Source organism: Callithrix jacchus, chromosome 1 (genome assembly GCF_049354715.1).
Source record: "Callithrix jacchus isolate 240 chromosome 1, calJac240_pri, whole genome shotgun sequence".
Lineage (NCBI taxonomy): Eukaryota > Metazoa > Chordata > Mammalia > Primates > Cebidae > Callithrix > Callithrix jacchus.
This window is the reverse complement of record NC_133502.1, coordinates 18,617,456-18,641,369: the sequence shown is the minus strand read 5'-3', so window position 1 is coordinate 18,641,369 and position 23,914 is coordinate 18,617,456. Positions and strand designations below refer to the sequence as shown.

The window sequence follows — 23,914 nt, the reverse complement described above, 5'->3', positions numbered from 1 at the left end:
CAAATAATAGTCCTCTACATATCTTTTGACTTTTTAAAAGTCACAATAATCAAAACCAGTTAATTGCATTTCTCCAATTTTATTCAACAACCATTAAGTATCAGGGATGAACTCATCACCTTTTGGGTCTCTTGCCAAAGCTATACTTCTTCCTCCATCTTCTGTGTCTGTCCCCTGTCAGCACCAACAACCAGGGGCATCAGGACATAACCCTGAGAGTCCTCCTTGACACTGTTCTTGTCTGCTTCACTCAAATAATTCATCACGGAGTCTTACTGATAGAAATACCTGGCTGCAAGTTTCATTACCACCACTGACTCAGTGATTGACATTGGGCGAGTGACTTACCCTCTCTGTTTCAGTTTCCTCATCTGTAAAATGGGAGTGATAATATCAGTTACAGGAAGAGCTTAGACTACCAGCTACCTACCCCATGCTTTGATAGAGTTAGCTATTACTGTTGCCCCCCGAGTCCTTCCTTCTCTCTCCATCTCTGCTTGCTGCTACCTCAGTTAGGGCTCTCACCATCTCTCTTGGGTGTGAGTGCCATTCATCATCTTCTAACTTAAATCCAGCACCTGGTTTCACCTCTTCCAATCCATCCTACCCCCAGGCACCAGCAAAACCAGTGCAAGTGGACAAGCCCAGTATACCACTTTCCTTCTGAAATAGCTTCATCTATTGCTATCTTCTCAGACTATTTGGACTGAAGATCAGTTTGTTTCCTAATCAAGTTTTGCTAACAGAACATACTTATGTAAAAGAGTAAAACTTATTTATTGGAAAAATTTAATACAACAAAACCCAAACACGTACAAAATACAAGCCCCAAATTTTAATTGTCACACTTCATAGGGAATAAAGAGTCTGTCAAATTGCTGACAGGGCGTGGTGACTCACGCCTGTAATCCCAGCACTTTGGGAGGCCAAAGCAGACAGATCACTTGAGGTCAGGAGTTCAAGACAAACCTGGCCAATGTGGTGAAACCCTGTGCTACTAAAAATACAAAAATTAGCCAAGCATAATGGCAATAATCCCCGCCACTCAGGAGGCTGAAGCAAGAGAATTGCTTGAACCCAGGATGTAGAGGTTACAGTGAGCCAAGATTGTGCCACGGCACTCCAGCCTGGGTGACAGAGCGAGACTCTATCTCAAAAAAAAAAAAAAAAAAACAGTCTGTTGAATCAAAGCAAGTTTCTAAACATGCAGTCCTGATTTCTCCACTCATCTCATCATGGACCCGTGACAAACAGCTGCTGAACTGAGAACTGCCCTGTGAGAAGCACCTAAGTTAGGAGCCCCTCACTACCTACAGTCCAGCTAGTTTATTGCCTAATCTTATCCTCCAATCCATCCCCTCTTCCACACCCCAACTCTTCCTGCAAAATGTGTCTTTATGCATTTTTGCATTCATTCACTTACATATTATTTATTGATTGATTAACTTGGGTTCCTCCTCCATCTCTGTTCCTTCCCACATGCTGTTTCCTCTTCCTCTTCCCATTTTTGTGACAAGAAAACTCCCAGACAGATGCTGCACGGTCTACAGTCCTTGCATCTGCTGCATGGCGTTGCAGCTGCCTGCCAGCCCCTGCTTTGTCCCTGATGTGACATTGGTTGTCATCACCTTCCTCGACACTCCTTTGTGGCTGCCAGCCCTCCGGCTAGCACGGTCTCTCCCAGCCTTAACAGTCACAGGTTACTGAGTCCTTCTACCAACAACGCCGGTGTGACGCTGGTGCTTCTGTAAGAAAGGAAGGTTTCCTCCCTGGATCACTAAAGCCATTTGAGCCTTTTAGTGAAAGCCTGCTTATTTCATTCCTCTCTCCTTTCTCCTAAGGTAACTGGGGCAATGCACTTGAAGACTGCTCCAGAAAACATATAAAGACACCACCTTGTATCTCATCAACTTTGCCGGCTCTGCCGACTCTGTCGGTATTCAGCTGTCGGTATTCAGCTGGCTGCAATAAAAAGCAGAAAGAAAAGCACATCCCCACCACAAAATAAGCATTTAGAGCCATTCAGGAAGGACCAAAATTGTGAGATTGTACTGGTGGCTGGGGTAATTCAAGGAACAGCACAAGTTGGCGACCTAGATTTTAGTCTTTAGAGACAATTCTCCATGGGACTTTCTTAATTTTGTGTGTCTTCTGAGCAGAGGCATGGACAGCCTTTTTTCTCTTTTCAAAAATGTACATGAACAGTTGAAAGATAGAAACAGTGTCTTCTTCTGGAGCAGAGGGAAGAGTGTTGTGCAGTACAATCAATATAATGTCTCCAAGAAGGGCGCAGTGGCTCATGCTTGTAATCCCAGCACTTTGGGAGGCTGAGGTGGTGAATCACCTGAGGTCGGAAGCTCCAGATCAGCCTGGCCAACATGGTGAAATCTCGTCTCTACTAAAATAAAAAATAAAAAATAAAAAAAAACACAAGAATTAGCTAGGAGTGGTGGTTGGTACCTATAATCCCAGCTACTTGGGAGGCTGAGGCAGGAGAATCACTTGAACCCAGGAGGCAGAGGGTGCAGTGAGCTGAGATCCCACCATTGCACTCCAGCCTGGTTGACAAGAGCAAAACTCTGTCTCATAAGGAGACAATGTCTCCCTCCTACACAAAACTGAGGTAGGTTTGTTTGCAGCCCATTTATTACCAAATATTAGGGTCCCTAAGCTGAGGGTTCCTCAAATACACCTGTGACATCCAGGGCTCCAAATGAGTTCACATCCTTTACAGGGACATGGATGAGGCTGGAAACCATCATCCTCAGCAAAATAACACAGGAACAGAAAACCAAACACCGCATGTTCTCAATCCTAAGTGGCAGCCGAACAATAAGAACATGTGAACACAGGGAGAGAAACATCACACACCAGGGCTTGTTGGTGGCCAGGGGGGAAGGGGAGGGAGAGCATTAGGACAAACACCTAATGCATGTGTGGCTTAAAACCTAGATGACAGGTTGATAGGTGCAGCAAATCACCATGGCACATGTATACCTATGTAACAAACCTGCATGTTCAGCACATGTAACCCATAACTTAAAGTAAAATTTTAAAAATAAAAATAAATAAATAAAACATCCAGGGTCCTCTATGTGGCCGCATGGGACTTCTTGAGAGACAAAGGGAAGTGACACAAGCATGCACTGCATGCCACTTGCTATGCGGGAGGAAAGAAGTCCTCGTCTCTTACCCAGGAGTGCTGCATCTTCTATCAGCATCCATGAACCAGGGCAGGCTTAAGTGTTCCCTCAAAGCAGGGTAAAATAACACAGTTCTGGACACTTAGAGGAGGTCAGGGAACTATTTCACCAGTCCCACTTGAGCTAAGGCATACAGGCTTTGTGTAAGTTAACTGTAAGGACATTCTAGAAGGCAAAGAGAGAAGCACATAGCAGGGCATGAAGGCATCACCTCATGACACATTTAGGACAACTCACATAGAACAGGAAGGCCAGATCATCGTCAAAGATTTTTGTAGACAGCTGTGAAACTAAACCAATGTATTCAAGTTAGCCTTAGGGTTCATTTCGAGTTAAAATTTTTAACAGCATTAAGCATAGTCTAAATTAGCTAATGCAGTGCTTCCCAAACTGGTGTCAAAGAAAAACTTTGTAGTTTTCCTTATAATGTAGCATTTATCAGTGTGCCAAGAAAAATAGACTTTCCTTGCACAATTAACTTAGTTTGCTAAAGGCAAGCACAGTTCGATACTTTTTTTACTGAAGCCCTTCTGGATACTTTACTATGTCGATAAATATTTTGAATCACCAAATGGGAACTGTAGCATACAGTCTAGCTAGCCCCCGCTCATCTGATCGGACATCCTTTGTTTGAGGAACCCTGATTACCATTTCCCAGAATCATTGCTCTGCTCCTCCTGATAGGAGTAATGTCTATCTAATCCATTTAAAAATCACTATAGCATTATTATAAGCAAACAAATAAAATTACAACTGGGTAAAATTAATCTTTTGCTGGATTTGCTTTGAAAATATAACTACATGATTAGGATTCTGTGATCTAGCCTTCTTCACCTAGAGAAAGTGAAATTCTATGGAGGCTTGCATGCATTTAAATGTTCTCTGCTCCAATGACCTGCAAAATAATAAATTATTCCATTAATTATTGCACAGGAGCACATAACTCATACACCTAGCCTCTGGTTCACTAACCTGTTGTAAGAACTATTTACATAATACTGAAATATATATATGTATATATGGTATATATATACACTACTATATAGATATACCATATAAAATACTATAAACATAAATAGTACTGTGTATGGTATATATAGTACTATAGTGTATATGTATTGTACTATATATAATATATATAGTAATTTATATATAATACAATAGAACACACAAGTTTGGAGGTTTACCCTGTATAATTCAAACATTATTTACTTTGCTAAAGAATGCACTCAAAGTCCTACTGCACTCTAGGTCATTGAAAATACGTATTACACACATATTTTAATATGGAAAGATATATATGTAATAATATATGTATCACACCTGCATTAGTACATATTTTATGTGTGTGTGTGTGTGTGTGTGTGTGTGTGTTAAAAATACCTAGGCAAGTTTTCCTTAACTCTAAAACAAAAAGAATTAGGTAGCCCAGCAAGGCAAAGTTGACAGTCCTTTGATTGTTGGCCATTTTATAGCTGAAACAATGGCTTAATTATTGTTACAAGCACACATTAAAATAAAAAGCAACTATTGTTTCCTTAAAGCTGATGGGAGGATTGATTAAAAAGCTCCACTGGCCAAAAATATTTGGAAGATTTTTGTCATCACCTGCTTTAGCCTGTTGAATGACAGAGAGTCAATACGTTAGCTCTCCATTGTTTTTGGAAAAACAGGATTCTAATCCATCGCTACGTCACCATTGAATCCCCACATCACCACCATGTTATCATATAGAAGATATTCAGTCAGTGTTTATTAAATCAATAAATGAATTTTTCACCCTATAACTGATTTGATAACTATATTGTACAATTTTGAGCACTTTTGCTGATTTCTATGAAATTCTTTATCACCAATCCAGCTGATTCAGATGACTAAAAATTTCATTAGAGAAACAGAGAAAATATAAAAGAAACGTTTAAATGATTTATCAGAAGCAATAACTAAATTACTAAAACCCTGAGGTGTATATAGAGTGAAACACTACAGTACAGCAAGCTAGATAATATTCTGTTTACATGGATTTTACATTTAAGTTGAAAAGCAAACAAATTTATCTTTATAGTTTCTCTTTGGTAAAATCATGGATAGGGTTTTACAATTTTCATTTATTTCAACTCTGAGTTTCTCATATGAAGTAGTGTTTATTTCATATAATCCCCTGGATTTTAACAAAGGAATACTTTGTTATTTAAAATGTCATGCTGATGAGTGAGAAATTTATGCTGAAATCAATAAAAGATGTAAACTGCATAGGCCCATTTTCTTTTCCTATCTCACAACGACTCGGTCTCCCCGTATCCTTGGGCTTTGCGCCTCCACTGTTTGTTAGTCTTGGTGCCGCCAGGATAATCCCCAGCTGCAAATTTCTCTTCCCTGATTTGCATGCCTGAGGACTCACTGCCACCCAGAGCCCTAAATTATTTGTGCATATTAGCCCCATATCGTGACCTTTCATAATGGAAAAAAAAAGTGATTCCCAACGTCAAATAATTTATTATCTCTGTGGAGAGAAAGTCAAATGCAAAACTAACTGTTCTGCAAAACAGAATTCATTTCCTCATCCATTCACTAAGTTGTTATTGCTTCATTCAGCAACATTTATTACTGCGCATGAAGGTACTGCTTCTGTGGAAGATACCGTGGATATAAAGACAAATAAAATATCTCAGTCTACTGCCATGCTCCTGCTTCCCTACCTGCCTTTCCAGAACCTCGGCTTTGGCGCTCACCCATGCTCCATATTTCCTTAGCAACCACAAAAGACCATTGTCAAAATTTTCCTCATGACCCTCCAGCCCTATAGGCAGTTGTCTAATCTTCCTCAAGCACAATTATATTCAAGCAAGTCCCCTCTTCAAAAGTTTTTAACCCCACAACCCAGGAAGTAAATTACGAATTCTCTAGTGGACAACAATTGAAGCCCCCTGATATGCTGGCCCCTATCTATATCCAGTCTTAAGAAACTAACATGACAGGAGTGACTTGCCTTGCCCGAGTCCTTTCATACATACTATTTCAGACACCGTGCCCTGAATTATTTTCACAGTAATACTAGAGACTCACAGAACACTGTCACGTGCATCCCAACACACTTCATTTTCCTCCTGGGCACACCAAAGACTCTATTTCTAAGCCCCTGACATCTAGGTGGAACCGTGACACTGGTTCTGGTCTGTGGAACATGGACAGATTTACCGTATTTCCACACCTGCTCCGTAAAAGATCACCCACACTCTTTCCCTCTTTGTTCCCCTCTGGTGATGAATATGGAGACCTGTGTAGAGATAAAGGCATCTCAAGATGAAGTGCTCAAAACTCACGCTGCAGCAGAGCTCCCACCCCTAGAAACCAAATTAAACCCTGATTTTAGAAAATATTCCATTTTTATTCTTTTAAGTCCCTGAGATTTCAGGGTTTGTTACTGCAGTGTAATCTAGCTTATTCTAACCATCCAGCCAGAAATTAACGACATTCTTTTAGACATGAGAAAACTAAGGTTCCAAAAGGTAAATGACACCCAAATGCATACAGTTAATAAGTAGAAGGATTCTATATTAGTCCATTCTCACACTACTATAAAAATACTGTAAGACTGGATAACTTATAGAGGAAAGAGGTTTAATTCACTCACAGTTCCACATGGCTGTGGGATGCCTCAGGAAACTTACAATCATGGCAGAAGGTGAAGGACCTTCTTCACATGGCAACAGGAGAGAGAAGAGTGAGAAGCAAAGGGGAAAGAACCCCTTATAAAACCATCAGATCTCATGAGAACTCACTAGCTGTCATGAGAACAGAGATTTGGGTGAGGACACAGCCAAACCGTATCAGACTATAAACTCAGATCATCACTCTCAGATCACTGAAACTTTCCACTTCATCCTTTTCCTTTTCTGCCATTCATGCAATGATCCCTTTCATGTGTCATTTAGCACAGCTACACGGAAATGCTTCCTTAAATGCACAGTGCACTTCCTCACCTCCAGCCTTTGTCCACGGTAGTACCCACAAAAAAGGCCCTTCCCTCATTATATGCTTTGAAACCTGTACTTCAGAGTCTGACTCAGTCTCTACATGAAGACCTTCTGCTGCCTCTGAACAGAGCAATTCCTCTCTCCTCTGTGATCAGGTAGCCTCTTGTCTCTCACTGTCTCATAGTTCCTATAATATCATAAGTCTGCATATCTTGTCTCCCCAGTAAACTAAATGTTTCTCAGGGACAAGGACCATGTTTTATTCCTTTTTGTACAACCCGCTTTGTCTAGCCCTGGGCATGAGGTGCTCAAAATGTTTGAATTTAGTTAAATTCACATTTTAAAACCTTTAGAAATTTTAATGTATTTTCCACTTCTATTAATTATTTTAAATGACCCTGGCCCCAAGACAACATCCAACGTGTCATGACTTCTCTTTTGACAGTGCCATTTCAGCAGCAGCATTTCAAAGACAAAAGAATCGAGAAAGACAGACACTAGTGCAGTATTGGGTTTCACACCACTTTGCCCATAAGTCACCCAATAATCATGTCAAAGGAATAAATGTGGCGGTTTAACTGTTTAATCTATCATCAGGATGTGCATGGACTTACAGTGAATGTCAGTGAGAGTCACTTCTGATAATAATACAGAAGGATAATATATGCAAAGGATCTCTGGACATGATGTCCACTTTGATCTTCTTTTTAAATACAATACTTTAGTTCTGACTTTTAAAGTGTATTTTGAAATCCTCTGATCTTCTCTAATGAGCCACTTGATTACATAAGGGTCTTGCCTTGCATGTTGGTAATGAAATTGCAGTGTCTCTGTTGGCCAGAGCTGGACTTTGGAAAAATGAATATTGGAACAGATTATTAACAAGCATTTGCTCTTATTTTACTTTTGTTACCATATACCATGTTACTTCAGCAATTTTTACCTACTGAAAACAAAGTACACAAACTGGAACATGTCTTTAAAAATGAATTGCTTCTATATATACTTGAGATGCAATTAGAATTATGATACTTATTATAAAGGTCTGTGTCTCCTTCCATTTGGCGCTAGTGACAAAGGTTAAAAATGCCCTTCTATAAAATACCATATCATCAAACAAAGCAACTTTGTAATTACTCACTACACAACTGGATAAATTCCAAGGTTTGTAATTATTTTAACCTGCATATGATCTACTTATTTAAAAAAAAGTCAAAAGGATAAAAGAATAGATTTTTCTTTTCAGCATAGTTTTCTTCCCAGTTCTGGAAATTCATTCTGCTCCTCTTGTTTGAAAAATTAAAATAACAAATAACAAGAGTTTTCTGCTCCTTATATCTTTCTCCTTAAGTAACGATGCAAGCATATGGCTGTAGAACGTCAGGCTTTCTTCTTGAGCGTTGCTAAAACCACGCACTGGAAATGGGACATAAAGTGGTATCCAGCATGTTAAAAACTCAAGCCCCACAAGCAACAGGTGCAAGAGTAATGCCTAAGGAGAAGCTGAAGGACCTCATTATAATAATCCTGTGGAGGTAAAACTCTATAAAAGGCAAATCCTTCTTTCCCAATAGGATCAAATTACATCCCATGGAGGTAAATTCCCATCACTTCTCCAGTGCTGCTTTCCCAAAGATTTCATCTAAACCACGCATCTTTTCCAAGGGGCCAGGCTCTCTCATCAAGGTCCAGATGTCGAGCTACCTCAGGGGTTCCTGCCACGTCCCCTCTGCCACACTAAGAAGAAGGCTATCACCTGTAGGTAACTCTACAGAAATTGGAATGCATTCTGCACCATCCAACATACTCTGAGATGAAAGAGAATAAAAATTCTTTTCAAAACCATCCTTCAGAATTTCCAGGTCACTGGAATTTAAAATCATGGTAATGACCACGTACTTTCATCAAATATCCATGAAATACCTGAGGCATTTTTCCGAGTACGAATCCTAATCCCTTGGCCAGAGTTCCCCTTTGAGTGGGCGCCCTTGTTGACTACTTAGTTATTAACTACGAAAGTACTGTTCTTGCTGTAGGCTCAGAACATTTCCTCACAGTACGTTGAGCAAATGCCCCCAAATTCTGGGAAGCTGCATGGACTTTCTATAAATGAAAAATCTGAAAAATGATGACATCTGTTGAAGTTACATTCAGAGCTATTAGTGCTTGATAACTTTTCCCAGAAGATCGTCGTTAACTTCTGGAAAACTGTAAAACAGAACGTGTTGACCAGTGAGTTACAGGGTGCAAGTCCAGTACCCCTCAGGGACTCACCTCCCAGACCAGGGAGAAAGAGGACTGCATAATGACTGAAGAGGGCCAGGCGAATCAGCCTATTTGTCTCTCAGTCTTCCCCCTTTCTGACTTTTGGGACATAAGTATACAATTAAATTAACTGATTTCTACACATACTGAACACTAAATGTAAGTTCCGTGGAGTAATTAAGCATATATCTTAATCGGCACTTACCATGCCAGACAGCCTGCTTCTGTCTTACGGAAATTATCATTTTTAATCCACATCACAAGCCCACTAATTTTTTTCACATGAGAAAACTGACTCTGGTAATTTAAGTGACCTCCTCAAGGTTACTCAAGAAGGAAGTGATATAACTAGACACCTGTCTTCACAGCCCACGCTTTCTACCATGGCATATTACTACTGTGAATTTTAAGTTCAAAATGCTGACTTTATATTTCTTAGTCTCAAAATTCTGTTTCCTTTGTTGGTAAACCTGTAACATTCCCAAGGTCATGGCTAATAACTGACAAGGGTGGGTGCTGAATGCTGGATTTGGGGCTCTTTTCCCATATAACATCTTCAAAAGAAACTGGACACATGGTCTTAATCTGCTGATCTTTTCCATCCTCTTTCCTCCTCCTCCTCCTCCTCCTCCTCCTCCTCCTCCCCCTCCTCCTCCTCCTCCTCCTCCCCCTCCCCCTCCTCCTCCTCCCCCTCCCCCCCTCCTCCTCCTCCTCCTCCTCCTCCTCCTCCTCCTCCTCCTCCCCCTCCTCCTCCTCCTCCCCCTCCCCCTCCTCCTCCTCCTCCTCCTCCTCCTCCTCCTCCACTTGGGGATCATCCTGAAAGCACCTTGCCTCTCCCTGACACACATCTGATCTATTAAAAGGACCTGTTAGTTCTTTCAAAATATCATTCAAATTCATCACTTCTCTCCAGCCCCAACAACAGTTCTAGGCTACTTGCAATCATCCCTCTGTGAGGCTGAGGGATACTCCCTAATCCATTCCTTTTCCCTACAATCTCCATAGCAGAGATGAAGCTTTTGGAAATACAAATCAGTCTGCAGTACCCTATTACTTAAAACCCATCAGCGACTTCCAATTTCCTTTGGGACCACCCTTGGTCCTTTCTCCCTTGCTTTCCCTCATACTTCTTCAAAAATATCAAGTTATTTTCCACTTCAAGGGTTTTATACACACTATTCCTTCTACCTGTAGCACTCTTCTTCCAAATAGTTCATCATTCAGCTTCAAAGCACTTCCTCATTGGAGATTCCTGCCCCTTTATTCCCATTTAAACTGGATCTTCCCCCTGCCCTCTACTATGAACTGAATTGTATCCCCTGAATAGTCATATGTTGAAGCTCTAGCCCCCAATGTGATGGTGTTTGGAGATGGGGGCTTTGGGAGATGATTAGGGTTAAATGAGGTCATGAGGGTGGGGCCCTTATGATGAAATCAGTGCCCTTATAAGAAGAGGCCAGAGCACTTGAGCACTCTCTTATTCTTGCTTGTGCGCTCTCTCTCTCTCTCTCTCTCTCTCTCTCTCTCTCTCTCTCTCTCTCTCTCTCTCTCTCTCTCTCTCTCACTTTCTCTTTATCCCACTCATGATGTAAGGACACAGAAAGAAGGTGGCTGTCTACAAGATGAAAAGAGAGCCCTTACCAGAACCCAACCATGTTGGCATCCTGATCTCAGACTACAGCCTCCAGATTGTGAGACAAAACATTTCTGTTGTTTAAACCACCCAATCTATGGTATTTTGTTATATCAACCTGAGCAAACTAATACACTCTCTTTTGTAGTTTTACTAGTTAAGATATGGGCTAAGCAGCAATGATAAATAGATCAAAAGATATAATGATTTAAATAAGATAGAATTCATTCCTCTGCTCATTGTAATCCATAGTCCAAGACTATATGGGAAGTTCTACCATCTACAATTCGTGGTTTCTATCTTGCAGAAGGCTGCAGTTTCAGTTATTATCTTCCAGCCAGCAGGAAGTAGGGAAGGACCAAGAGAATATAAATGATTCCTTTTTGAAGCACACTCGAGAAGTGATAAAAATAGCAATAATAATAATTCTGTTTATTTACCATTGGCCAGAACTTAGTCACTTGGGCAAGATGCAAAAGATGCTAAATGCTTGGTCGTGTTCCCAGCTGAAACTCAGGCATTCTCTGACTAAAGATGGACAGAATGGAATTGATGAAAAGTGAGCAGTCTCTATACTTTCTCTTCACAAGATGTATTTCAATTAATAGTTACATATTTATTTGTTTGATAATTTGTTCAATGACTTTCTTCTCTTTTGAACATATGCTGAATGAGGGAAAAACATTATACATATTTGGATCAGCACAATTTACCCATGCTGGGCACAGTTCCTGGAATTCATTAGATGATTCATAAATATTTGATTATTGGATGAGTAGAAAATGTGTTCTTTAAGTATCACGCGATCTAATAAGTCCACCTTCTGCTAAATAAACTCTTCAGAGGATAAAGCATGTACTCTATGTGTGGATACAGGCATCTCCAGCCAACCCTGAGGACTCCAATGCTGCCTCCAATCCTTCAGCAACCATTTCTTCCTTAACATCTTCATCTGGGGCTTCTGAACATTCCATTGAAACGTTTTGCTTGGCCAGATCTCGTTCTCAGCCTAGTATTACATCTATTACTGCCAATCACTTTCTATTGTTCTTATAATTCTTTCCACCTTGGTTTTCCCCCTTTTAAGTAATGCTACCTTCAAACCCCTAACCAAATTGGCTAGTTACCCTCAAGTTATTTTTCTATCCCTCTTTCATTTCACAATTCATCTTTACTCACTGATTCATCAATTCCTTCTTTCATTCAGCAGCTATTTACATCTGTTCTGTTTACTGTGCTAATCAGCAAGAATACAAAATATGTAATATAAGCTGTCTTAAGGAAGCTCAGAGTCTACTTGGGAGACAAACTGGAAAATAAACAACTCAGATGCAATGTAACGGGTGTGATAATAGAGATATGTTTTTAAAACTATGAGAACACATGTATTGAGTGCCTACTACTATTGCCTCATTGGATCTACTGTCATCCTCAGATCATCCCAACTGTAAAGGTAAGGAAACTGAGAATCAGAGTTAAAGAATATGCCCAAGGTTAGACAGCCAGGAAGGGAGAAAGCAATTGCTAATTCAATATGATCTGATAACAAACTATCTGTTCTCTCTACAATGCACTAATGCAAATTCTATCCTTCTCTAATGCAAGTTCTCTTAGGATTGCACCTAGTTCTGCTTGTTCTCCCCAGCTCAAGCCAGACCCGCATGACATCCTCAATAGATAAATGTAACAGCTTCCCATGTTCTTTGCCTCAATCCAGAATCATTGTCAGAACAGCAGACACTACCACAGGGAAGACAGTGCAGAGGGAAAAAAACCTGTGTTTGCTAGTTATCAGTTTTGTATTGCTGCAAACTACTCCAAAACTGTAGAATAAAACAATTTATCATCTCTCGTAGTTCTGAGTGTTGACTGGGCTCAGCTGGGTGGTTCTTGCTCAGGGCCTCTTATGCAATCACAGTTGTTTGCTGTCAGGGACCAGAGTCATCAGAAGATTTCTTCATTTACATTTCTGGTGCTGGGGCTAAGATGCAGGAACAACTGGGGATTGGTCAGACATCTCATATGGCTGGCTTGTGCTACCTCACAGGATGGCAGTTGCAGAGCAGTTAGACTTCTGACATGGCAGCTGGCTATCCTCAGAACAAATGCAGTTTTCTTAGCTATAAAATATTGAAAGCAATATCTAACTCACTGGGTTGCTATGAGAATAAACTGGAATTGAATGTATATGTACCAGCCAGGTTCTCAGTGTTTGTTCTCTTTCCCCATCATGTTCTACCCTCACTCCCCAGCAGGTGATAGGATAGGGTTTTTTATAAATTTGTTAAATCGATGAACAAGTGAAACTACACAATGCATGGAGCTTCCAAAGTAATCATCCAAGACACTGTTCGTAATGTCACCATCCTACTTAAGAATGCATAGGATCTTTGAGTTGCTAAACAAAGAACTCCGGGCCCACCAACCTCTGCTACCTATTCCCCATGCCTCCGGCATGCAGCTCTCGAAGGCTCTCCTGTTGGCTTCCAGCTCTCCCTCTGGCACAGACTGTGGTGCCACAACCTAGCGTGTGCTTACAACTGATCCTTGCTGGCACTGAAGCCAACTGAAAGAGCTCCCAATGGCCACAGCAGAAACAATTCAGCAACAGGATAAAGTAGTATTGTATCATAACCCAAATTACAAATTAAATGTCCTTGGGTCCATACTAATATAAATGATTGAGTAAATTAACAAATGAGGGAGAAGAAACAAATCTATGTGAAATTTCAAGTGATTTATATAAATATTTCACCCTCAAGGAGGTAGAGTGGCAATCCCATCTCCCTAACTCTGAGCCACGCATAGTGACTTCCTTCCAAAGAATACATTATGAAAAAGGGATTTTTTTAAAAATAACTTTTCAGTGGAGAAACCTGACAAACACTATCTCAACCAGGTAATCAAAGTCAACATCATTTATAAATTATTGCCAGGCATGGCAGCCTGAACCTATAGCCCCTACTTAAGAGGCTGAGACAGGAGGATTGCTTGAGACCAGGAGTTTGAGGCTGCAAGGCACTATGATCATGCCTATGAATAGCCATTGTACTCCAGTATGGGCAGCATAGCAAGACCCCATCTCAAGAAAAAAACTACTTATGTTATACTAACAGTATGTTCCCTTGATATAAAATGATGACAGCTGTACTTTATCTATGAGATATTTGTCCCAAAAACCTATAAGTCCAATCGAATCAAAAGAAAGGGTCTCTAATGTGTGAAGACCACATGCCATTCACCAATGTCCTCCACACTTACAATACCTTTCTCATGGTGGGTACTTAATTAACCTATGCTGAGTGCTTCCATTCTACAACTCACCATAATCCTTCTAGGCCACAACCTCTGGAGACCCCCTACCCTGCTATGTACCACTGCTTCCCACCTCCATCAGAATCTTCTTTCTCAGATTAAGGTCTCTGTTGGCTCAGCTGAGGATCAGCCAGGACGGCCTGCAGCAGGAGTCAGCAGAATTTAAAAAGAATTGCCACTTTGAGCCTTAGTCACACAGAAGGCAACTTGACTGGTGGTTGTTTCTCTCCTTTTATGTAAAATACATTTCCTTGTGCCACAGTGGTAACCTCCTAACTCAAGATGAAGGGGACATGAAAGACTGCCTACTTTTCCTAATAACTATAGTCTCCCCTTGCTGCCCTTCTGACTAATGAAAGAGTCCCAGATTCCAACAAGGACACTAGAGTGCCCCCTGCCTAGTCCTCAGGACCATAGGCTGCTGTCCCACTGGATAGACTGCATGTTAAAGAACCTCACAGCTCTGAGAGTCCGCGAAATGCTGCCCCAAAGTAGATGGATGTATCATCAGGAACACAGGTCCACAAAATGAAAAATGAATCACTTAGGAATAAAATTAATGAAATCAGTGAAATTATAACATAAGTAGACCAGGTGTGGTCACCACAACTGTAATCCTAGCACTTCAGGAGGCTGAGGCAGGAAGATAACTTAAGCCCAGGAATTCAAGTCCAACCCTAGGCAACACAGCAAGACCTTGTCTCTACAAAACAACTTTTAAAATTAGCTGGGCATGGTGATGTGTGCCTATGGACCAGCTACTCAGAAAGATAAGCCAGAAGGATCACTTGAGCCCAAGAGCTCGAGGCTGCAGTGAGCCCTGATTACGCCACTGCACTCTTCTAACCTGGGCAACAGAGTGAGGCGCGCGCGCGCGCACACACACACACACACACACACACACACACACACACACATAAAAGTAAGCTTAATTGAATACATCAAATGGAATTTCAAACATGTTCATACAAATTAAAGTTAAAAAGTAAGTTTAAAATTGGACCCCTGACCCCTAAATACCAAATGAATGTCAAAGACGACAGTCACAGATTGTTTCCCATGTTCTTTGTGAAGCACTGTATATTTTATAACAAGAAAATCACTTCTTGTTTTTGTAAAATTTGTCTACTAATATGAATTATAAAGCCCTTGAATTTTTTCTCTAGTTTTTATTTGGTTTTTTTTTTCTCTTCTCCTAAATGGTAGTTCTTCTAACTTCTAATTCTTCAAAAATACACAAGGCCAATGATTAGGGTGGGCAGGAGGGTTGACCCAAAACTACTAGAGACAAGTTGGGTCTTCCAGCACTATACCCCTTCATTGAGGGGCACTGAAGTTTTCCTAGTAGGCCCCGACCTGTTCTCCATGATCTTGATAATATCTGATGTGGTTCTATTTCCAAAGCAGAAATTTAAAGAATCTTAAAGATTAGTATTATTACATACTGTTATTTTCTTAATAAATCCCTATTCAATTTTAAAAATGAGTATGCCAATGTCAAGAGTAATAAATATATTAATAAGATTCAAAATCAAAGACCATAGTTTTATTTCAATAGGTTCTGTATCTTATCATTAAATGGCAATAATGTAAAAAGTTTCCTTTTTTTTTTTTTGTTCTCCAAACTGATATTTGCATCAGAGTTAGCAGCTGATAAGAGATTATGAAAATTCGGGCTAAAATTAAAATGCCAAAACTGGATCTTCTGGATAATGAGAAACTGATTGCCTCTATTACTAAAGAGGAAATGAAAACAGCAATAGAGAAATTTGCAAGTAGCAAGCCTCCTGTGGCGATGAGTACCAATTGGAATAGGATAAAGCTTTTGAGGGAGAATCAAAAGATCTGTGAAGCAGGATTTAGGAGAACTGTCTACTTATAAGACCCATGAAAGCCTCAATGTAAGGGCCTTTGTTTTTATAAAAAGTACCAACCTTGCTCCTGTTTGCTTAATTAATTGCAGTGGAAATCAAAGCCTTCCAGGTAAAAACTGGATAGAATAAATTCAGCCTGAGATCAGTGGTGGTTTCTTGCACCGCTGCACTTACAATATGTGCAACATTTCTAATTTACAAGTGCCAGCAAATAGATTTAAACCTCCCTCCTACAGCAATTTATGAATTTGCACAGAAAACCTTTATCCTGTAGAAGAGGAATATTTACAAAGGCTCTTAAACAAACTTTATTTTCAAGAACTTTGGTAAATGAAACATAAGGCACAACCCTCTTTTTTTACTGCACCAGTTACCAGTAAAGTGCTTCTTTTCTCCTGGGAAGAAATATGTAAAATATAGATGTCATTTTGTTTCATTTCATCTGTTGACAAAAGAAGTTTATGTTCAATTCAATAGCAAAATGAGTCAAGGTAAAAGCTGAAAGCCAACCATCCTTGGTAACCGTGTACTTCATTTTACAGTAATGTGTTCATCTTTTTTTCAAGTTACTTTTAAAACATCTCCACATCAAAATGCACCAGAATCCCCAAGTAAATACTTAACCTCAGAAAAAGACAAATATATATATATATTAACTTTAATAGCACTTAGCAAGTGGTAAATAGTAAAACCCAAATCTCTTTAGCCAAGGTAACTTCTTGACCTACACCATTCAAACATTCCTAATATCTTTGCAGTTGATTATTTAATTATCCTCTTTAGTTTTTTCTCAAACTACTGCCCCACACTGCCTGTGCTTGAAAAGAAAGAGAGTATGTGGTATTATTTCAACTGCTCCTGAAATCATCCTATGAGACAACACAAATACACGTCACTCAAGCACACACCTGAGGACTCTTTCATGTTGATGTCCCGGTTTCTCCCCATTTTGAACACTTTTGTTTCTGTTTGACCTGAAGTATACTTGATATAGACAATGATTCTGAGTGCTAGTTCTACTTAAAGCAAGATTTCCAGACAGGTAGCTAATTTACCCAAAATATTTAATTCCTTTTCTTTTCTTACAGTTATTAAGAAATTTCACTTCCCAGAAAAATAAAAGGCAGCTGTATTAAAGACTCAGGAATTAGTCACATGAGGTACACCTAAGGGTACTGAGTGTAAGAATTTATTCTTTGAGAAGGGTTCTTGCTCTGTCACCTAGGCTGCAGTGCAGTGCTGTGATCTTGGCTCGCTGCAACCTCCACCACCCTAGTACAAGTGGTTCTTCTGCCTCAGCCTCCTGAGTAGCTGGGATTACAGGTGCACACCATGATGCCAGGCTAATATTTTTGTATTTTTACTAGAGACAGTGTTTCACCATGTTGGCCAAGCTGGATTCAAACTCTTGACCTCAAGTGATCCACGCACCTCACCCTCCCAAAGTGCTGGGATTACAGGCATGAGCCACTGTGCCCAGCCAAGAATCTTTTAAAACATTGAAAACTGTGTTGTAATACACACTCGGCATATGAACTGACTTTTTTGACATTTTCTTATCCTCAGTTTGCATGTGAAAATAATATATCTATTTTTCAAATATCAAAACCAGGCTGACTAAAGAACTATTGGAGATTTTTATATTTACAGCAATATACTGTGATTTCAGTTTGCCAAAACTATTTCAGATTACTGGAGAAATCATAACAAGAAATAAATTGCTGAGGAAACTCTTAACTATTGAGTATTTTCAGATCCTATGGAAATACTAATGACCGTGTATTTCATGAGGCCGTGAGAGGCGTATTTAAATGAAGTTAATATTCTGTCAATGTCATGTTTTGCTGGAGTGCTTTTCACTTTTGTTTTAGCATTTTGGTCAGAGTCTCATAAATAACTATGTCTTTAAAAGTCAAAATCATCAAGGCTGCTTCTTGGTTAAAAAAAATAGTAAAAAATAAAAGTTAAACTCAATTAGAGCTTTCTAGTGATATATTCTGAAGCTCACATTCCAGACAATTTATTATAGTTATGAGAGCTATTTCAAAAGATTGGCTGATCCAGTTAAGAAGCAGCATGTCAAGCATATAATGTTAATAAGCATGGCTCGAAAGGTGGTCAGCTCTTAAAAATTCTACAGGGTTTCATTAAGGAAGGGGGTGGGGCCTTAGCCCCACACTCACCACCAAGAATTATCAGGCTCCAGGCTATCGAACCAGATGCAGGCAAATCCCAGATGCAGTGCAAGAGGACTCGAATCAGGCTGAAAGCTGACATAAGAGGGCCATGATCGCATAGGAAGCGCCGGAGTGGTGTGGACCAAGCACATGTCTCAATCTGCCAGAGGAGGCAATGGTCAAAAGAGATGGCAATGGAGCCAGATCCTGAAAAGTCACAGGGAGAATATGTTATGAATAAAGAGGGAAAAGCCCTCCCATAAGAGTGAAGTGAGAAGTGTAAAGGAACCAAGGTATGGGAAGCCTCCAGAATTCCACTGTGTCTGGGTTGCAAGACGGGAAGGTAGTGGAGGGATGTAAATCCGTGGGGAATTTCTTTGGGGAATACTAAACCATTCTGGGAAATGCATCCTCCAGGAGGGATTTAGAGACACCAGCTAGGCCACATGAGAGTTTAGGTTCCAGAAAGTGACCTGTACATATGGTTTAAGGGCAGCAGAGACTGTGGTCAAGGACATGGTCTCCACAGCAGATGCCTGTGCTCACATCCTGCCTCTGCTCCTGTCTACCTTTGTGACCTTGGGCGTGTGACTTACTCATCCATGAAATAGGAAGAGTCAGAGTCTATCTTAGAGTCATTGTGAGGGTTGAAGGAGTTAATTATTTCTAAGACATTTTCATGCATCTGGCAAAGAGTCAGCGTTATTTAAGCACCTGGTAAATAAAATAGTGGTGAAGCAATTAAAGCATCATCTCTTTACCAAGAAAGTCTGCTCTGGATTCCAAGCTTGAAGGAAGTCTTAAAAAAAAAAAAAGGATACATCAAAGATTACTGAGGTCCCTGACTATAGAATCATAATCTAGTAACTTCGTTTAAGGAAGAATTCCAGTCTTGAGCCCAGTATTACTGCACTGAGCATTATGTAAGAAGTTACAGGTTCATCCTAAAGGTGGGAGGTAATGAGCTCTTCTACAGAAGTAGAACATAAGTCTGCTCCTTTGCTTTAATAGATGGTTGAGAACAGAGCCAGCAGATGGATGAGTCCCAGGCAAGGCCAAGAGAAGAGATTTCCCCTGCTCTGGGCTCTCTGATTATCCTTTGCTGCTCTGAAAAGCAATCATTCCTTTTTACAGGTTCTTCAGAAAGAAATACAAGGTTATTAAGAACACTTTTTAATTCACATAGTCGAGATGTTTTGGGGTAACTGTTATAATTACTGAGTTATACATCAAGATTGTACATAAAATAAGTTGCTCTGTATATATAAACAAATAAAAAATGAACTATAATATTTCTTATAATTGTAGCTACAATCATCAGGCTGAATCATTTAAAAGTTTATGAGAATGTGCTGGGTCGCATTTTGTCTCCACTTGAAGCCTTTTTGGTCTAAGGGTCATCAAACCTCACTCACACAAATAGAAAGACAATCATGCTGAATAGTTTGCTTGCTAAACTCTTGGATTTATGTTGCAAACTACTACTGACTCCTACTCAAAATAATAAAAATGAGAGTTTTACCAATTGCATCATAGTAAAATAAACACATAGATACGTGTGTGCCACCACAAAATGCTGACTTTTAAATCTAGTCCTACTAACCAGTAACATCTCAGAATCAGAGTTTATTAAAAGCTAATTACTGCAGTTAATAATTTTAGAATAAAGATCTCTTTCTAATTATTACAACTTACACACTAAGGCTAGTGTCTAACTTGCCTTTCTTTAAAATGCAAGTTAATTATAATGTCTCAGTGTCCCCTGACACACCATTACACCTCCCTAAATATAATTTTACCTATAAAAATAATGGGCCAGAAACCCTCAATAAAATACAACTTGTATGTAACTTGTGCTGGATGGAAATTACAATAACAGTCTACTACCTTGTATGTGATTCCTGAAAAAAATAAATACATCCTAAAATGTTTCATCTAATGAAATAATCAATTTTCTTTTGAATAGAAGAAAATGAAGTCAGGAAAATGAAAAGGAGAACACTTTCTAAAGAGACTAACAAGAGTCTTCTGATGTCACAAATTATACTGCGTTTCAACACAACTGTGCTCCCTAGTGGGAAGTTCTAAAAGGTTTAGTTTAAATTTTTTAGAAGTTTGTTTCATGTAAGCATCACCACATATGCCAAATGATCCATTAAGGGCGTTCCATTATAGCTTAAAGAGTTTTGAGTTAAACGCACAGGGCACTGTGGCCTAAGATGCTAAGAAAACACACAGCTCGATTTCCATTTGATGTAACGCGACAGGAAGATATTATCCACAGAACATTTGCTGCATTAAGGCAAGCACTTACACAACGACTTCAGAACTCTTTTGACTACCTGAATGCTCCTAACATCCCTCAACCAAGTCCATCTGTCTTGGCATATTAGAGTATTAGTCAATTCCCATCATTCAAACATGGGATCTGCAAGTGTCAAGCGCGCATTGCTAGGGATCTAAATCCTATCTTCGTGGCCAGGCGTGGCAGCTCATGCCTGTAATCCCAGCACATCAGGAGGCCAAGGCAGGTGGATTACTGAGGTCAGGAGTTCAAGACCAGCCTGGCAAACATGGTGAAACCCCATCTCTACCAAAAATACAAAACTTAGCCAGGTGTGGTGATGGGCATCGGTAATCCCACCTTCTCAAGAGGCTGAGGCAGGAGAATCGCTTGAACCTGGGAGGTGGAGGTTGCAGTGAGCCAAGACCATGCCATTGTACTACAGCCTGGGTGACAGAGCAAGACTCTGTGTCAAAATAAAATAAAATAAAATAAAACAAATCATGCCCTGTGTTTTCATGGGGACTTTCTACCACCATGCCAACCCACTTTTCCTGGCCCACACGCCCTAGAGCCTTTGTCTTGAGTCCTTCTCAAGCTGGCAGTTTTAGTTTAAAGTCTGGACCATTCCAACTTTTATCCTAATTGCCCCCCTCTTGTATGGCCCATCGTGTATGTGCTAATTATCCCGCTCTTGTCTGCAGACAAGTGTCCTGGAAATACCTTTGAGGCAAGAATTACGTAAGTCATGTCTGCATGCTTGGAAAGAAAACTGATGGCCGCAAGTCACTGAGAATGTCCTGGACTCAAGACACCGAGTGTGCCCTGAGAATGTTCTGCTCCATGAGCCCTTGATGTCTCTTCAGTCAGTGATGCAAAAATATCCCCAGAGGATTTTAAACAAGTGCCACGTTGAGAGAGGAAGATACCTGATACTCAAGAGGGCAAAGGAAAAGACGCATATCCTAAAGGCATTTATCTCTTGGAGGAAGTTTAGACAGCTTACTTCTGGAAAGCACAGGCCTGCCACACAGTCTTTTGTATTAACATTTTTTTTCTTTCCACTCATTTACTCTCACCAGAGAGATCACCAAACTCAGACGTTATGGAAAGAAAGGCAAGAACTCAACTGGTTTCAGAAGGGTCAAGAGTGGAAAAGGTAGGATTTGAGCAGCTGTGTTTAAAAATTCACCTCAGTGGAGAAGAGGGAAGGGGTGATCTAGGTGGCTGATAGTAGCATGGACGAATCCTGAGGACAGCAATTGCACGTGTATTCAAGAAACAGCCAGTATACTTGCTTCACTGAGGGCTTGCTTTGGGAAGAACGAGGTAGGCTGGGGCCAGATAGTCAAGGTCCTTGAATGTCAGCCTGAGGGGGTCTGCAATTTATTAACAATAAGAATCATTAGAGGCTTTTGATACAAGGAAAATCACATTTCAGGAAGCTTTATTTGAAAGTGCAGAAGAGACCACATAGGTAGGATGAGTTGTGGAAACTGGAAAATGAGAAGTCCACATTCCTGGATCAAATCCCCGTTTTGCGCCATATGGGACTTGGTCTCAGTGGGGATATCCAACCAAGGGGAAAGGAAGAAAACTGCCCTCCACCGATCTCCTCCACTCCCCACCTCCCAGTGCTAATCCAACCACATCCCTGAGAGCAAGCACTCCCCGGAAAAGCCCAGGTCCACAAGGAAGACGGGCTTCCTGCCCATCTTGTTCACTTGCACTTCCCCTCTTGTTCACTTACTGAAGAGGCATAAGAAGCATAGATAGATAAAGCAATGCCTTTTCTTTTAAGGTAACTGGGTTCTCCTTGACTGATGAGAGCCCTTTAAGACCAATAAGTCTCTACCTGGAATAGGGCCAATTAAATATATCTGAATTGCCCTAGATAAAATGTCTCAGTCTGCAGAGATCCTTATCAAAGCCAGTAATTTGTCTGTGTATCCTTCATAGTATGTCCAGCCTTATTGAAATTTTCTCCCACCTGCTGTCAACTTTTAAGTCCAGAATTCTGCCTTACACGAGGTCAGGCTTGCCAGTTTCATTCCAAGCACAGCTCATCCAGCCCTTTATCCAACTGGACCTGTCTACCTGTGCGGACCTCAGCTTGCTTGATGTTCACTTGTGCCTAGCAATGCTGTGTCCAGTGGCCACTGTGGCCTGACTCACTTTCTCATAGGGATGTTGCTCCCTAAGGAAGTTGGAGGAGGGTTACAGCCAGTTATCAGGTGATGAGGGTCCGAAACACATGAAAACAATGGAAAACAGAAGGAGGCACTAAATAAATCAGGCCTGATTTCTGCTGCTGTGCCATGGCAAAGGGCTGCATGGCCAAGTCACTCCAGAAAACCACCCAATCCAGAGATCACTCTCATGGTGTCCTGAGATACTCAGAAATGAGTCAGTGCCACTGAATCTTAAAATGCCTTTATGGCACTGGTCCTAAGGCCTAGACACTCATAGCAATTATTTATACAAGCAAAGAGATGGAATGAAAAAGAGACTTCTTTGCTTCTCTTCTCTCAAAGTGATTTAAGTTGGGTCATTGAAGAAAAACTCAGAATACTGGCTATCAACAATTCTTCATGACCAACTCCAGGTTCCATCTTGTTTCTTTCCTGGGATATATATTTGAAATCTTTTTATCATCATCTACTTTATAAAATATTTACATGCTGGTGGCTCGTGCCTGCAATCCCTGCACTTTGGGAGGCGGAGGCGGGCGGATCACAAGGTCAGGAGATGGAGACCATCCTGCCCAGCATGGTGAAACCCTGTCTCTACTAAAATACAAAAAAGTTGGCCGGGAGCAGTGGCTCATGCCTTTAATCCCAGCACTTTGGATGGATCAAGAGATAGAGGTCAAGAGATCGAGACCATCCTGGTCAACAAGGTGAAACCCCGTCTCTACTAAAAATACAAAAATTAGCTGGGCATGGTGGTGCATGCCTGTAGTCCCAGCTACTCGGGAGGCTGAGGCAGGAGAATTGCTTGAACCCAGAAGGCGGAGGTTGTGGTGAGCCAAGATCGTGCCATTGCACTCCAGTCTGGGTAACAACAGTGAGACTCCGTCTCAAAAAAAAAAAGTTAGCTGGGCATGGTGGTGCGCACCTATAGTCCCAGATATTCGGGAGGCTGAGGCAGGAGAATCGCTTGACCCTGGGAGGCAGAGATTGCAGT

General features: G+C 40.6%; 1 protein-coding gene and 1 long non-coding RNA gene across 12 annotated transcripts in view; one reads left to right on the top strand and one right to left on the bottom strand.

Moving 5' to 3' along the window:
* ERCC5 (ERCC excision repair 5, endonuclease) overlaps positions 1–23,914 on the bottom strand; it is a 117,029-nt gene that overhangs the window by 6,899 nt on the left and 86,216 nt on the right. For 6 of the 9 annotated variants that reach the window (XM_078327885.1, XM_054247789.2, XM_008998959.5 and 3 more), the window contains 2 exons: positions 3,194–3,368; positions 1,424–2,398 (listed from right to left, as the gene is read on the bottom strand). The gene's annotated coding sequence lies outside the window, so the exon portion shown is untranslated. Of the gene's footprint in view, positions 1–119; positions 372–1,423; positions 2,399–3,193; positions 3,369–23,914 lie in introns of all 9 variants that reach the window. The other 3 variants (XM_078327924.1, XM_078327818.1, XM_078327958.1) reach the window with 3 other exon arrangements.
* LOC128930251 (uncharacterized) overlaps positions 10,787–23,914 on the top strand; it is a 43,117-nt gene continuing 29,989 nt past the window's right edge. For 2 of the 3 annotated variants that reach the window (XR_008478067.2, XR_013519443.1), the window contains exons 1-2: positions 10,787–11,136; positions 11,529–12,531. This is a non-coding gene — a long non-coding RNA (uncharacterized LOC128930251). The remainder of the gene's footprint in view (positions 11,137–11,528; positions 12,532–23,914) is intronic. The other variant, XR_013519448.1, reaches the window with a different exon arrangement.